A 16,137-nucleotide genomic window follows, 5' to 3' on the forward strand; every position below is an offset into this window, starting at 1 on the left:
TCATGACTGCGTTGAACATGTGGAGGAAGAAATGGAGGTGCAGAGAAGTTACCTGACTTGCCTTTGGTCACATGCTCACACACAGGTGAGCTGGGACTCCAAGCCAGGCCCCCAGGACCGCACGGTTCCTGCAGGGGTGTGAGCCCTGGCATGGAGCTGTTCTGGCAGGCACCTCCGGAGTGGAGCGGCATCTCTGAGCACCAATACATCTTGTGCCATTCCAACCCCCTTCTGTTTTCCCGAAGACCGATCGCCTTAGAGCAGCCGCCAGGGCTCAGCATTAGCCTCACTGTGGATTCACAGGGAGGCTGAGGCCACCAAGTAGCAGCAGCACATTATGTTTGCAAAACCCTTCACCATCCATTATCTCCCTTTCTTCTCCCAAGAACCTCGCGAGATGAGGCGGGTGTTCTTATCCCCCAGACGAATGGGCAAAGGAACCAGGGCCGCCCAGTGACTTAGCCAAGGTCACACGGAGCTTAGACTGTGAGCTGGGCCTCCGGCTGCCTGAGCACATTCCATTCATCTCCCCAAGACTGCCCCCCTTTCTAGAAGACCCCTCTCCGGCCTCCCCACCCTGGAGGCAGGCCACATCTCCTCTCCATGCCTCTGCAGCTCTGTGGGGAAACTGGGTCCCTGGTGTAGCCTCTGCCTGGCTCCCAGGCTGCCTCCTGCCTGAAGCAATTATAAATCACAGCATTTTCCTCTCTTCAGACCTGATGTTTAATTCATCGCTGCTCCGGCTGCCTTAACGCAGAACATTTATTCAGTGGAAGAGCTTTGTTTTGTCTCCCAAGCCTTTCCTGTTTAGAATACCATTTCCATTGCAGGGCGGCCTGCTCCCAGCCAGCTTCCAGGACTCTCCGCCCCGGCTGGTCCCCAAGAGTGGCCCAGCTGTGCCTCCGGTGGGACCCACCCCGGGTGTAAATCGGCTTCAGCTCCTGATAAGGAGTCCAGACTTTTCTGTCCTTGGTCCAAGCATCTGACATTTTCTCTCCTCCCTTCCTCCCAGGCCTCGTGCCTGGCTCCCAGGCACCTGGCCCCAACCCCCACAAGCTGGGTAACTTGGTCCTGACAGGTTTGGACCTGCCTCAGACCACACACCCCAGATGGGGTGCTCCTGTCTGGGACACAGGAAGTCCGAGGGTCCTGGGTGGGTGATGCAGCTGTCATGTAAGGACCTTCGAGTTCCTGCCTCATGCCATGGGCCACATCTCCAACTTCGCAGAGTCTGAACAATTCTAGAGCCTTAGTCTCTGAAGGTTTATGCAAGCCCACCCTCTGTGATAAACCCCTGGATAACAATTTCTCTCATCCTGGATATCAGCCCCTTTAAAGTCTAGAAAAGATGACAAAGATTGCTAAGGATCTGCAAATCGTCCACTCTACCTAACCCTCATTTGTAGCAGCAAAATCTTTAACTGAGCACTGGGCTAAAAACACAGCTTACATACTAGTGTCCTATACAATAAAGAAGTAATATGCAAATTTACTATCACTCCAACACACAAGATGGCCGTCCCCATGTGGACACAAGATGGCTGCCACAGGATGGCCAGCAGGGAGGGCAATTGGGAGGGACCAGGCCTGCAAGGGAGAAAAGTTAGGGGCAACCAGGCTGGCAGGGGGGGTGCAGTTAGGAGTGACCAGGCTGGCAGGGGAGCAGTTAGGCATTGATCATGCTGGCAGGAGAGTGTTTAAGAGGTGATCAGGCTGGCAGGCCAAAGTGGTTAGAGGCAAGCAGGCAGGCTAGCAGTTGGAAGCCAGCAGTCCTAGATTGTGAGAGGGATGTCTGACTGCCCATTTAGGCCCAATCCCACCAGGATCCAGATTGGATTGGAGAAGATGCAGGCTGGGTTGAGGGACACACACATACCCGCCCCTTCTGTGCACAAATTTTGTGCACCAGGCCTCTAGTAAAATAATATTTCCCAGGCTCCCTTGTAGCTACGTGTGTCCGTATAACTAGGTTCTGGCCAATGAGAGCTAAGTGAAGGTGTGGTATGGGACATCCAAAAAGCCTTTCTAAACAGTTTTCCTGATCTCTCTTCTCTTACTGCTAGTTGGAATGTGGATGCAAAGGCTGGAGCTCAGCAGGTGTTTTGTACCATGAGGGGCAGCGTCATGCTGAATAGAGGGGAACACAGGACAGAAGGACCCCAGGTCCCTGACACTGAAGATCCGCCCTGTTGTGTGCTGGGCTCATCGCTGAATTTCTTTTGCACTAGCAGCAAGCTTCCTTCTTGTGTTAGCTGCTCCTAGTTTGTGTCTTTCAGGCACAAGTAGGCAAATTGATGCCTAATTGACAAAGACACAGCCATTTACCTGTTCCTTACTCTGCCTGATGGGAACTGCCTGTCTGCCGAGCCCTCTGCCTGAATCAGTTTCTGATGCGACGTTTATGGATGTGACACTGATAGGAATGAAGGACAGGAGGGAAAATGGGGTCTGGGACACAGAAATGGGAGTGTATGGATATCATTCAATCTGCTCACTTACCAGGTGAAAAGGCTGAGCTGCAGAGAGAATTAAACATTAGTCCACAGTCACGACTCAACCCACTCTCCCCTGCCACTGAGAGAGCTTGGACAACATCAGAGAGAGCCTGGGGTGCTTTCCAGCCGTCCATGGCTGGTCCTGGCGGTAAGCCCTGTCTCCCCCCCTCTCCTTGCGAGGTGCATGTGTTTATATAGCACTGGGCTTCCTATTATCACACCAAGCAGAATAGGGGAGAATCAACCCTCTTTGGGGGGGAAGCTGCCTGTTGGAGGGAGCTGCTGCTATCTGCCTGGGGCTGGAGGCAGGCCACTCCCATCTGCCACACCCAGCTTCCTAGTATGTCCAGGGAGCGTGATGGACAGGGAAGCACCGGCTCTAAGACCTCGCTTGCTCTGGTTCGAATCCTGCCCCCACCACTTGCTGACTACATGACCTTGGGAGAATTGCTTGACCTCCCCATGCCTCAGTTTCCCCACCATAAAAGATGATGATTTATTCCAACCTGAGAGGGTTATGGTGACGATTGTAAGTAAGGGTTAGCTATTACTATTTGTCATGGATTTCGGGTTAAGATTCCCTGGCACAGAAACCAGGGCATGGTCAGCATAGTGTCAGTCTGCTCCTTTTTACAGGCCGCGTGGTCATTGGTTCCTTAGTGGCAGGAAGGCCTATCTTAGCGGGTTCTTTGTGTGCTGAGGACACTGCCCTGCGTGGTGCGGCAGGCACTCCAGAGGGAAGGTGTGGGACCGCTGGGCAGATGGCACCGCCGCCTCTTGTAGGTGGGCCTCCTCCTTGCTCCCCTCCCGGCTCCCGGGCGTCGTTCTGTGATCTCTGTCTCAGTCGGGGTGTTTGTCTCTCTCTGTTCCCTCCACCACCTTCCTTTCTATTTCATACATGTGCACTATCTGTCTTTCTTTCTTTCAAACACTTTCCCTCTCCTGCCTTCAAACTGGCCCTCCCCCCCTCCCCCAGTGTCCCACCCGCAGAGCACATGGCCTCCTGCTCTGAACGCCTGCGCACTCAGCCTAAGAGGAGGCCTTCCACGCTGGGTTGGGGACCCGCCACATCAGGGTTGGCTGGGACCCTTGCTGTCCCCCTCTACTCCAACCTCCTCATTCTTAGATAAGGAGGCCAAAGTCCGAAAACAGTGAAGACTGCCTCCCAGGCTGAGCCAGCTTGTCCCAGCGGGTTAGGACCCGCACTTCCTGACTCTCACCAGGCATTCCTTCCGCGGCGGCATTCCGGAGGCAGACTTGTGGAAGCTGGGAGCCCACGGACTGCACTGGAATGAATGAATGAATGAATGAATGAATGAATGACGTGTTGGGAGGGAGGGGTTGCTGGAACAGCACCCATTCTCTGTTTTTGAGCCCCTCCTGAACTGCCCATCAACATGAGGGCCCAGGGCAGTGAGGAGCAGGGCCATGGTCTCCGGAGGAGGCCTCGTTCCACTGCTCACCTTGGCACAGTCTTGTTGCCATCTCATCCCTCTCTCTAATCGCTCTGGTGCGTGTGAAGGCCATTGTCACTGTTCTTCAAGGAGTGAGAGGTCAGGGGTCATTCTCTGGGATTAAGCCTCCTCCTAGGGCCCTGGTGGCCTGGGCTCCTGACCCTCCTCAGAGCCATATGTTCCGGCCTCGGCTCGGCCACAGGAGTGAGCGGACTCCTGTTGGAACCTATGGCTTGTTGCCGGCTCTGCCTGTTTTCACTGCAAAGGTGGTGCTCACCCCAGCCTCCTCTCCTCTCCAAGAAAGGGGGGCTATCTTGACCCTACACCCCTCCCCCAAGCCCAGCCTAGGGCTCTCCTTGCCAGCTCAGCCCCACTCCCCTGTGTTTCTTGCCCCCCTCCCCTCGCTCCCTACACTCACCCTGCATTTCCCAAATGCTACCTGCGGCTACAGTTTCTCCTTAACTGTTCCTGTCTTAATTCCATCCTCTGCAATTGGAGGCTGAATAATGAGTTATTTCACAGGAAGATTGATCTGGGTATTAGGGCATCGTTTAGTTGCCATTACAACAGCCAATTTTGGTTATATGCTCAGCTGTGGAGGGAAATGGGCCAGGCTGCCAGAGCTTTCTGAAGCCTGGAGCCGTGGGTGGGAGGAGGGGTTGCTGGGCCAGAGACAGAGGTGTGGGAGGCAGAGGGAGGGTGAGCGGGCTGGCACTGGCTCCTATGTCTTTGTTCTTAGAATATAATGCTGGGAGAGAAATTATACGGACTGAAAAGAGATGCAACTGTTTTTCGAAAGGTGGGGAGGGCGTTTTGAGGCTGCAGATGCCAGTAGTGAGAAGGCCTTTGTTAAATAACTAGGCGAACAACCTCCAAATTAAAGAACATTTCAGACTTGTTAAGGCCCCTGAGTTGCCACACATTCCTACCTGCTATGTCACGTGCTGGACCCAGTTGGAGGACTTATGGCATCTTCTTTTTCAGATCTCCTAGTCTGATGGGGAGACACAGCCCTGCCCTCAGGGAGCTGCTAGTCTGATGGGGGAGACACAGCCCTGCCCTCAGGGAGCTCCTAGTCTGATGGGGGAGACACAGCTATGCCCCATGGAGCTGCTAGTCTGATGGGGGAGACACAGCCCTGCCTCAGGGAGCTCTTAGTCTGATGGGGAGACACAGCCCTGCCTCAGGGAGCTTCTAGTCTGACAGAGAAGGGAGTCACTTTCCCCACCCCCACCCCAGTCTCTTTAAGTCCCATCATTCTATTTATTTCCCTCAGATCACTTCTCACAATGAAACGTTTTCCTTTGCATTTGTTTTATTTCCACTCACTTGCCTGTCTCCTCCTCCACAAGGACCAATGCCCCATGAAGACAGGCACCTTGTCTGCCCTGCTCATGGCTTCCACCAGGCCCTAAAACAGTGCCCGCGCCTCCTGCTGCTCCATAAACACCGAATTGGAGCGACGTGGACGAGGGAAGCCTGGCTCTGCGGGCTGCCTGTGGGAGACAGCATGGCGCCCCCGGGCTCCCCGGCACCTGCACCCTGTGAGCGCCTCCTGAACGTGCTGGGCCTGCTCCAGGAGGAGCGGTGCATACACCCTCCAGGCTTGTAAGTGACTGCAGGGCATTCGCAGAGGTTGCTGGGGCCGAAGTCCCCTTTGGCGCTGAGCGCCCAGGTGCAGAGGGAGAAGGCCCAGCGAGGAATCAGGGGCCGGCGAAGCCACCTGCATCCCTGCAGCTCGCCTCCTCGCCTGTTTCAGGACCGCCTGTGCAGTGTGTGTGAGAGGCCCTCCCGCACGAGTCATGGGTGATGTTATTAGCAGCAGCACTGCTTGCTATGGTGGCGATTTCAAAACCTATCTGTGATGAAACAAGTCCACGGACACCGAGGGGACTCTAAGGAAAGGCTGCCCTGTCTAAGGCACAGCTTGGCCATCCCTGAGCAAAAGCAACCACTGAGGGGTCATCCACTGACTCTCCAAGACCTCAAAGGTCCCAGTGACCACGTGGGGCCAGACCGACCTGCTGGGGAGAGAACCAGGAAACCCCGCAGTGATTTGCCCAAAGCATTTGGGCACCAGCAACACCGAAGCTGAGTAGGCTTTAGCTCCATTAGCAAAGCTGTTCAAGTTCAAAACCACTGAACAACCACCACTTGCTTCCCATAGCCCACCCGCAGGCATGCAGAGCAAACCTAGAGGGCATGAGGATAACGTGGACGCTGAGGTTTATCAACACCTGTGTTTGCCCAGAGCTTTGAGGTCAGCCCTGGGCATTGAGACCACCCCCCACTCCCCAGCACCAATGAGCAGCAGGGATCCCCTCAGAACACCCTCACTGCAGAAACTTGAGGTCTGAAGCTAATTTTCAAGACCCTTTATTAGAGAGTATTTTCGAGCACACCCAGGACACAGGGAGACACAGAGGGACAGTGGGTGGGCATACTGTTGACATGGGTGGTCAGAGCTGGAGACCCTGGAGCAGGCAGAGCAGCCAGAGGGAGGGGCCCAGGGGGAACTGGGTTTGGGGATGAGGAAGGCCTGCCCTGTGGGAGCGAAGGCCTTGACTGTGAACCCAGGCGGAGGTTCACCAGCCTCAGACTGCAAAAAGCCCTCCTGGGGCAGGTCCAGCAGGCTGTGCAAACAGAGGGAGGCTCTGCAAACAGCACAGTGTGTTAGGCAGCTTCAGACTAAACAGCGGCTTGCTCTGTACACAGAGGACGTGCCGCCATCAGGGACCCTGGGAGCAGACGGCCGGCCACAGGATTCAGACCCAGATCAAAGCCACAAACAAAAGATCAGAGACAGCGCTCCTGTGAGAGAGAGCGGGTCTGTTCCATGTTTCAGTGACATCGTTGTCGTCGGCAGGGGTTAGCCCAGACCCCAGCCACTGACACCTCTGCCCTCACCGAAAAGGACCGGAGGGTGGGCCAGCCCCCAATTCCTCCCACAGTCCTCCTGGCTGGGACCTCTGTCTGTGGCGGCGGCCTGGACCACCCATTAGTAAGCAGGAGGCCAGCTCCTGGCAGAAGAGAGGCTGGTGGCGAGTGCATCACAGCACCGCTCGGGCCTCAGGTTTACAGTCCATCTGGACATCCATTATTTATGGCGGCTGAGTGGCGGTGAACAAGTGACTCAATTAAGATAACGTTCCTGCACAGAAGTGGTGAGAAGTCGTTAATGCTGAGAAGTTATTCCAAATCGCTCTTTCCCATGCACTGAGCTAGACAGACAGAGATCAAGAGGAACTCCCAGACAGAGAGACAGAGAGAAGAGAGATGGAGAGAGAAAGAGCGAGGCAGACACACATGGGCCAGGAGGGCAGGTTCCCCTACAGGCCACCTCTGCCTCCCCCACATCAGCCTCCGCACTGAGGTCCCTGCTCACTGTCTGTTAGAAGAGAAGCCCTCTGTGTCTCGGTGATTGAATCCCCACCATTCCCCACCCTCATTCCTGGTGCTGTCCCCCTGCACCGTCCAGTCCCCAGCACACGGAGCGCTCAGGCATGGCCCTGCAGGGCTGAGGGAGGGGCCTGCGAGGGAGAGATGCCCATTAATAAATCTTCCCTTTTCCAACTGATGGACAGAGTATGAGGTAACCTGCATCTGCAGCATGGACATTCCTGAGCACCTAACCAGGCACCTTATATGGACTGTGCTATGAATCACCCATTACACCTGCCAAATACTCGAAGCCCCGATTCCTAAGTAGCTAAGTGCCTAATCATGTGCCTTATATGAAACCATCAAGAGTACCCTAAGCCCCATTCCCTTCCCATTCCTCTCCTCAAAAGGTGTGTTCACTCCTGCACATGTGCTCTCTCCTCTGTCTCATCTTTCACCCATAGCTGGCTGTGCTGCCCAGTGTTGCCCAGTGCTGGAGTTCCTGCAGCTGCTGGTGGACACGGGGTGAGAAGTGTGGCCAGGTAGGGGCTCCTGGGAGAAAATGGCTGGGTGGGAAGATGAGGAGAGGTTGTGGGCCAAGTGGGAAGGAAAGTAGGTGGCAGAGAAGTGGCCAAGAGAGGTGGGGGGAAAGGGAAGGGGTGGAGAGAAGAAAGGAGGGAGGAAAATGGGGTGATGTGGGATAAATGCAGAGAGAGGGAGAGGGGAAGAGAAGAGAGAACAGGAAGATGGTCCAGGTGGAGTGGGGGTGGGGAGGAGGCAGAGAGAAGCTTCTTCATGGATGTGTTTCGGTGCTGGTAGAGCCTGCGGCAGTGACTATGGAAGTGGAGGTGCCGCTCATTGGCGGCTGCCCTGGCAGGCACAGGAGGCCCAGCAGGGGAGCGGGCACCTGTGATCTGGTAGAGCAGGGCGGCCAACAATGGGGAGGCGAGCAGAGCCTCTGGGAAAGCAGGCAAGAACACCAGGTGTCTTTCCACCCGCAGCTTGCCTTGTGCCTGGGAGCCACCCGGTCCTGCTGGGAAAGGGCTCGTGAGCGGAAGTGGCAGGGGGCCCTTCGCAGTTGTGTGCGCAGCTGACAGGGAACCTCAGGGAGGACTTGGCGTCCAAACCTGAAGGCAGGATGCGCAGGCTGGCCGTGCCACCTGCTCTCTGGGGATGCCTCTGAGCATGGCTGCAGCTGTGCCCCCCACAGAGCAGGTGGTAAAGGACAAGAACGCCCTCTGCAGCCCGAAGGTGGATGGCATTTGTGCTGGGACTTTTAGCGCCTGGGAGGGTCTGGGGTTGGGGGGTGGGGACCCCTTCTGCTTGTACAGATGGCCGGTCATTCATTCCACCCCGCGTCACAGGGGTGGTGGGTGGTGTCCTCTCCGCATGCCTCCACTCTCCCTCCCCCATGTCACAGCATGTGACCAGGCCACTCCGGGTGTGAGTTGTTCCTGGTTTCCATTTATCTTTGCAGCTTTCAGAAAAAGGGATCCAGGAGCAGCAGGCAGGTTCCCGGGCCTATCAGGCCTGAGGCATCCCTGAGCAGACAAGGAGCACTTGGGGACCGGTTGCCCAACAGATACAGATGTCAACATGCCGGAGGCTCTCATCCCTGAGATGATGCTCTCTGGATGGAGAGGCTCAGGCCATCAGTCAGCGGAGGCTGCCAGCGAAGCCCTCCAACAGCCCTGGGACTTCATACACTAAATAACAGACACCTTCCCCTCAAATCTGAGGATTCCTGAGCTGCCTCCTTTCTGTGGTAGCATTTCTCATCACCTCCTCCCTGCCACTAACAAGTTCTTCCGGCCAGGGCAGGTAAAGGATGAACAAGTCCCAGAGACAAAACCCAGCTCCACGGTCTACCAGCAGAGGGCAGCTCACCTACCTCCCTGGTCTCAGTTGACCTGTCTGGCGTGCGGGCCTGTTGCCAGCAGGGCGTGGGGTTCTTCATGGGGCTGTGTAAATTCGGTGCTTCCAGGCACATTGTTGCTACCTGCTGGGTAATGCCGTGGTAAGAACCCTGGCCCTGCTCCTGCTAACTGTGGCATTGGGCAAACGACTGGGTCTCTGAGACCCAGGTGCCTCTTGACTAAAATGGAGATGGTGACAGTTCTTACCTGTGGGGCTTTGAGAGGGTTAACCCCTGCGGAGCCTTAGGACAGCCCGGTGCACAGTGAGCCCCCAGGAGATGTTGGGTGTGGTGGGGAGCATTCCAGGGTCTACCCGCATGAGTTATGAGGTTCCTGGCTGCCTGTCCTGCCTCTCCCATCAGCTGGGAACTGGTCAGTCAGGGGCCCGGATTGCATCTGGCTTGGATCCTTAAGGGAGGGAACGTCCAGGAATCCACCTCTGAAGAGTCTGTGAGAGACCCTGCCCTGGGAAGATAATGTGTCCTTGCGCTGACATGAAGGGGCATGAGCTATGGAAATCAGCAAGACCCCAGGGTCTCTCGTCCATTGTGAGGACCGGGGCACGTGGCTCTTCCCTGCTCTAGTCCAAATGGTTCAGCCCAGCCCCAGCCCAGGGCCCTGGGCAGCCAGAGTGTGATTCGTGGGAATTCACAGGCCCCTTCACTGACTGCCTCTGGGACCATTGGCCACTTCTTCCCAGGGCCACCAGCATTGACCGGACAGAAGTTTGGAGATGGCACAAGGACAGGAAGCGAGCAGGTAAAGTGAGCGTTTATGGTAGCAAGAGGGGCAATAGGGATTGATCGGGCCAAAGGAACTGAGGAAAAAGCATTCAAATTCAAGAGTGTGAGCTATGTTGTCTACGTTCCTCAACTCGCCACCCCGGCATGGTGGAATTCAGGCTGAGGGTGGAGCGAGAATGGGTGGCGTGGGTCACTTCTCAGCCTTCCTGTCACTTCATGTCTCCAAGTCTACATTAGGGAAGAACTCGGGCTCCCCCTGATCCTCTCCGAGGGAGCCCAACAGCTGGCCCAGGGGTTGGTGCCCCTCCTGAAAATGCTGCTGTGGGTAGGCCTGCCACCTAGTGGCCACCTGCCCCAGCACAAGCCCAGGCCCATCTGCCCTTTCCTCATACAGAAAGAGTTGGGACTTGCCTGTCAGTGGATGGTAGTGGAGTCAGATAAAGAGAGAGAGGAAGGGGGAAAAGCAAAAACACCCAGAATGATCGAGCCACGCTAGGTGGGGAGCAAAACCCTGGGCATCCACATTAACTCCGCCTCTGCCTTGCCCTGGGGTGGGAGCTGGGCGGGGAGGTGTGGGGAGAGGTGGGAGGTGGGGCTGACCCAAGGAGGGCCCAAGAGGCACCTGCTCCATTTGGAAGTGCATTCAGCGGTGGCACCCATGGCTCTGACCTAGACAGACTAGGTTCAAATCCCAGCTGCTTCACTAGCTGCCTCTTCAGCCTCCCTGAGCCTCAGTTTCCCCGTCGGTAACATTGGAGTGATGATGACCCCACTTAGGTCTGAGTGGGGCGGTGCTGTAGGTCACTCCACAGGCAGCCATGTTCATCAAATAGACTCTCTGATTTCCACAGACAGCAAGACTGTCCCCACCAATTCCGGGCAGGGTCCTCTGTGCTGTGATGGCCACCCAGTGCTGGGTGAGAACACCGAGCTTTAATCATTGACCTCAGATGTGGGCTTTGGAGTCTTAGGAACAAAAAGTAACAACGTGTTTAAATGCTATGACGTTACTGGTTGTGGGCACTGGAGAGGTAGGCAGTCATCTGATTCATGGGCTTAATTAATATCAATAGCGCCAACAGCAGCTCACATTTACCAGGCATGTACATGCTGGTTCTGCTGAAGCCCTGAACCTTTAACCCTGAGGTTTAATCCAGTGCATGGGGTTGGCTGTTACCCTTCTTTCCAGAAGGGGGGGTATGCACACAGTGGGGGGCTGTGTGGGGAGCTCCCATGTCCAGTGCGGTGGGAGGGCTCTATGACAAGGGCATCTAGAACAGCGATCACCAACCAATGGTCCGTGAGGCCCAAAAGGCTGTCAACTGCTGGTTCTAGGCCAGTCAGCTTGTCAGGAACCAGGGCAGGACAATGCCATAGGCCAGGCGGCACTCCCGGTTACCTGGCCTCTCACAGTCCTTATCTGTCTTCTTCCGTTGGAGTGTGTGTGCTCAGATGTGGTCTGGTAGGCAAGTGGGCCCTTTCTGGGTCATCTAGCCTTTCCTTCCCCATGGATACAGGCCTCAGGAGGCAGGCAGGCCAGGACCAGGGCCTGAGCCTCACCTCTGAGCCACCTGTTGCGGCACCTCCTCTTTCCTGGTGACCTGCACCTGGGCTTCCTGGAGGCAGAGAGATGGTGAGGGTGAGTCCCGTTTGCCAGGATAACCTGGGCGAGTCCCCCAGGGAATGTTCTCCACACCTGGTGCATTTCTCCAGCCGCCTTCCTGAGGGGTTGCTCATAGGCATTGCGTCCTCTCCCGGGTGTGGGAGAATTGTCTGCAGCCTGGCCCCGCTGGGTCCCTGTCAGCGCTGCCTGGATGTGCTCCCCATTCCCTTCCACTCCGCCGGAGGGACCAGGCTTGGTCCTGAGCCAGGGAAGGGGTAGGTTGATTTTGAGAAGGTTATGCTGGGACTTTCTCTGTGGAGGAAGAGACATACTTTTCCTTCTTCCCTCCTAAATCCCTGTGCTTCCCTAGTAATCAAATTGATGTGAGGCCGATTAACAGGAGGAAATGACCATATTCATTCCATATGTACACACAGGGATTCCATCAGTATATGGGACCCCAGATACACTAGGTGGTTGACACTTTATGCCATTCTGGTCTCAGGGGAGGGAGATGGAGGGACTAGGACATCGAAGGAAAAACAGGCAGTTCCCAGGTAGATGAGAGAGCAAACAGGTGGGGAACATGTTTGCTGGGCCACCCAGAAACAATGGGGTGCAGAGGTGTGTCCAACACACAGACTTCACAGCTTCCTCTCCGTCTGCCACACTGAGATTGCATTATGCCTCGGTGACAGCTCTCTTCCTTTTATAGGTATTTCTATCTGAATTCTCATAGGCAGGCAAGAAGAGAGGGCCAAAGCTTCTTTCTGAGACTTTTGTTCTTAAAAATACCCAGTTTAAAATACTCAGTGTCCTGCAAGCCATATTCTAGGGTGGCAAACCCTGCCTCCCCTTGTCACCATCTCTCCTCCAGCAGCCACAGCAACTGTGCCATGGAGGACCAGGTGGCAGTCCCGCCGTGGCCACCCAGACAGCCTCTGACCCTGGCTCTCCAAATGCCTGTGGTTTGCTGTTCTTCCTCACATGACATCCTCATCACAGACACCAGGCTCAGCGTCCACCTTGGCCTCTGAATCAGACCCAAGTTCAGCTTTCCTCCATTCAGCCCGCACCCACCTGTCCCAGGTGCATCCCACGTGTCAATCGCCATTCCACTTAGAAAATACCTGAGGATGCCGAAACCGGTTTGGCTCAGTGGACAGAGCATCGGCCTGCGGACTGAAGGGTTCTGGGTTCCATTCCGGTCAAGGGCATGTACCTTAGTTGCGGGTGCATCCCCAGTAGGGGGTGTGCAGGAGGCAACTGATCGATGTTTCTCTCTCATTGATGTTTCTAACTCTCTATTCCTCTCCCTTCCTCTCTGTAAAAAATCAATGAATATATATATATATATATATATTTTAAAAGGAAAATACCTAAGGTTCCGAGGAAGGTAGAAAGGAAAGATGGGTTAATGTAAAAACATTCAAACCTGTAGAATTTTTGTGAGTTTATTTGAACCAAACTGACGATAATTGCCAGGAAGCAAATTTCAACAAGATTGGGATAATGCTCCAGAGAATGTGGGTGGTTTTTTTTTTTTTTTTTTTTCCCCTTCATCTATTTTTATACATTGCAATCAAAGGAGGGGGCATAGGTGGGTTACATGAAATCCATTGGTGATGGATTAGAGAGATAGGAGAAAGTAAAGCGGTGAAACCTCTTGGATTGGAAAAAAAGTAAAATGATAGACACATACTTAGGTGGGTGCAGGATAGCCAGCAGTCAACAATTAACATGACAGAATGAAGGAATTTGTGGAGTCTGTCCTGGCGCCCAGGCACATTAAGTTGTGCCCTGAGGGGTCCGGACAAAGGGAAATTACAAGTTACTCAGACATTCCAAGGGTGTGTTATCATAGATGCAAAAAGACTGAGAGGCTCAGTTAAGGTAAAGGTTGACCTTGTCTGAGAAGATACTGGCCTAGGAGGTAACTGCCCACCATAGCTGCGTTTAGTTAAAGTTTCATTTCAGACCATCCTTTGTGGTTCCTTTAGGTCTCTGAGTTTGCAAGACCAGCATGTATGTCAGGTTAGCATGTGGCCCCTTTCGTCCACGGAAGGAAGGAAGGAAGGAAGAAAGGAAGGAAGGAAGGAAGGAAGGAAGGAAGGAAGGAAGGAAGGAAGGAAGGAAGGGAGAGAAGGAGGGAGGGAGGAAGGGAGGAAGGGAGGGAGGGAAGGCGGAAGGGAAGGAGAGAGGGAGAGAAGGAGGGAGAAGAGAGATAAATTACTTAATTAATCAGTTAATTAATTAAGTAAGGAAGGAAGGAAAATGGGAACGTACAAAATCATCATGGGGGCTAGACAATGGAAGTCACTGCTAGACTTTGGCTGAAGGTCACACCTGCACACCTGACACCAGCTGCTGTCATTGCTAGGACCCCCAACGTTGCTGGAGCTGCTCTGCACCCAGGGAGCCGGGGACAACATGGGTACAACAGTTGCTGCAAATCCTCACGTTGGTTGACCGGAGCCCACTCAGTCCAATACCCTGCAGAGGAAATGGCCTCTGGCTCCAGGGCACTGCCCAGAGCACATGGTGATGCCTCTTGTGGGCAAAACTGACATTGCAGCCAGAATGCCAGCAGCATGGGACTCTGGGAAATGTCACTCTTACACTCTCTGGTTCCTAGGATACAGAAGGAACAGAGAGAGGGTGTGCACGGTGCCAAGTGCCTGCAGACACGGTCCAGCCACCTGCCCAACCCCCTGGAACTCCTTCGAACTTCAGCCGGGCTATGGTCCCATCCAAGCCTGTGGTCTCTGCCCCAAGCTCGCCTCTGCTGGGATATCCTCACAGTCCTCAGGGCAGGGGACTGCCACAGCCCCACCCCACCCCTCACCCACCTCCTTAAACCAAGGTCTTCCTATCCCCAGCCTGGTCCCTGGGCCCCCAGCTCCTTTGGCACCAAAATCCAGAGCCGCTGCCAGAGGAGGGCACTGCCTGGAGCCAGGAAGCTCCGAGAGCCGGGCCGCAGCCTGGCAACCTTTCCTGCCCTTCCCAACAGCATCCTAGAGGGCATCTATCTATCTCCCCCTGAGACTCTGAAGTTTCCAGCTGGCCTTTCCTCCTGTTAAAACAGCAGAATGCACATGGTTTCACATGAGCAGGTGCACAGGCAAGGGCCCCAGGGAGCTGGGCGCACCTTTGCCGGGTCAACTCACTCAAAAAGGGGTGGAAGGATGGGGCTGGGAGGGGGTGCGGCAGGAGCAGAAGGTAGACAGGCCAGAAACTGCCCCACCTGGCCACCCATCACCCCACCTGACAGCCCATCTCTACCTGACAACCACCCCCTACCTGATAACCCACCCCCCACCTGATAACCACCCCCCTACCTGACAACCCATCCCCTACCTGATAACCACCCCCCTACCTGACAACCCATCCCCTACCTGACAACCACCCCCTACCTGATAACCCACCCCCTTCCTGATAACCACCCCCTACCTGATAACCACCCCCTACCTGATAACCCACCCCCTACCTGATAACCCACCCCCTTCCTGACAACCCATTCCCTACCTGACAACCCATCCCCTACCTGATAACCACCCCCTACCTGATAACCCACCCCCTTCCTGATAACCACCCCCTACCTGATAACCACCCCCTACCTGATAACCCACCCCCTTCCTGATAACCACCCCCTACCTGATAACCACCCCCTACCTGATAACCACCCCCTACCTGATAACCCACCCCCTACCTGATAACCCACCCCCTTCCTGACAACCCACCCCCTACCTGACAACCCACCCCCTACCTGATAACCACCCCCTACCTGATAACCCACCCCCTTCCTGACAACCCACCCCCTACCTGATAACCACCCCCTACCTGATAACCCACCCCCTTCCTGACAACCCACCCCCCACCTGATAACCCACCCTCCCACCGAGGTGGTGGCTGAGGTCCTCCAGGCCCAGACCAGACTGAAGAAACCGCAGAGGGCCGGCGTTGGGGAGGGCAGATGAGGGCTGGGGAGGTTTGCAGGGAGACAGGGCAGGGAAGAGTAAAGAACTTGGACCACCTGGGAGGAAAAGTCGGAGCCGGGCAGGACCCGGGGCTTGGGCCCCTGCCCCCTCCTCCTGCTGTGGCTTCCTTGGCAATCCTTCAGCTAAACCCTCCAAGAGCAGTTGAAGCTACAGCCTGGCCAATGACCTTGCGGCTGCACATCCAGCTTAATCCTCCTCGTGTCACCGGGAAGGCCTGGCTGTCACTGGGGGATATTTATAGCCTGCCTGCCTGGCCTGCTACCTGGAGGCCACTGGAAACTAGGCCACAGGAGCCAGGGAGGGAGCTGGCCCTGCCCCCTGCCCTCGCCTCCCAGCCTGGGAAAGGCCCCGGGGAGTGGCACCCAAGGTAGGGACAGAGGGGAGAGAGCCCTTCACCCACCTAGAAAACTGCCCAGCCCCTGGCTGAGGGGGCTTTCCAGGAGGGGCTTTGGGTGCCCATAATAAGCTTGTCTCTGGCTGTGTCTCCTGCCCTCACATAATGCATGGTCCCTGGCACATATCCCAGCCGAGTGCCTCTTCCGAAGAC

The sequence above is a fragment of the Pipistrellus hanaki genome, assembly GCF_964339955.1.
Source record: "Pipistrellus hanaki genome assembly, chromosome: 7".
In the NCBI taxonomy this organism is placed as follows: domain Eukaryota; kingdom Metazoa; phylum Chordata; class Mammalia; order Chiroptera; family Vespertilionidae; genus Pipistrellus; species Pipistrellus hanaki.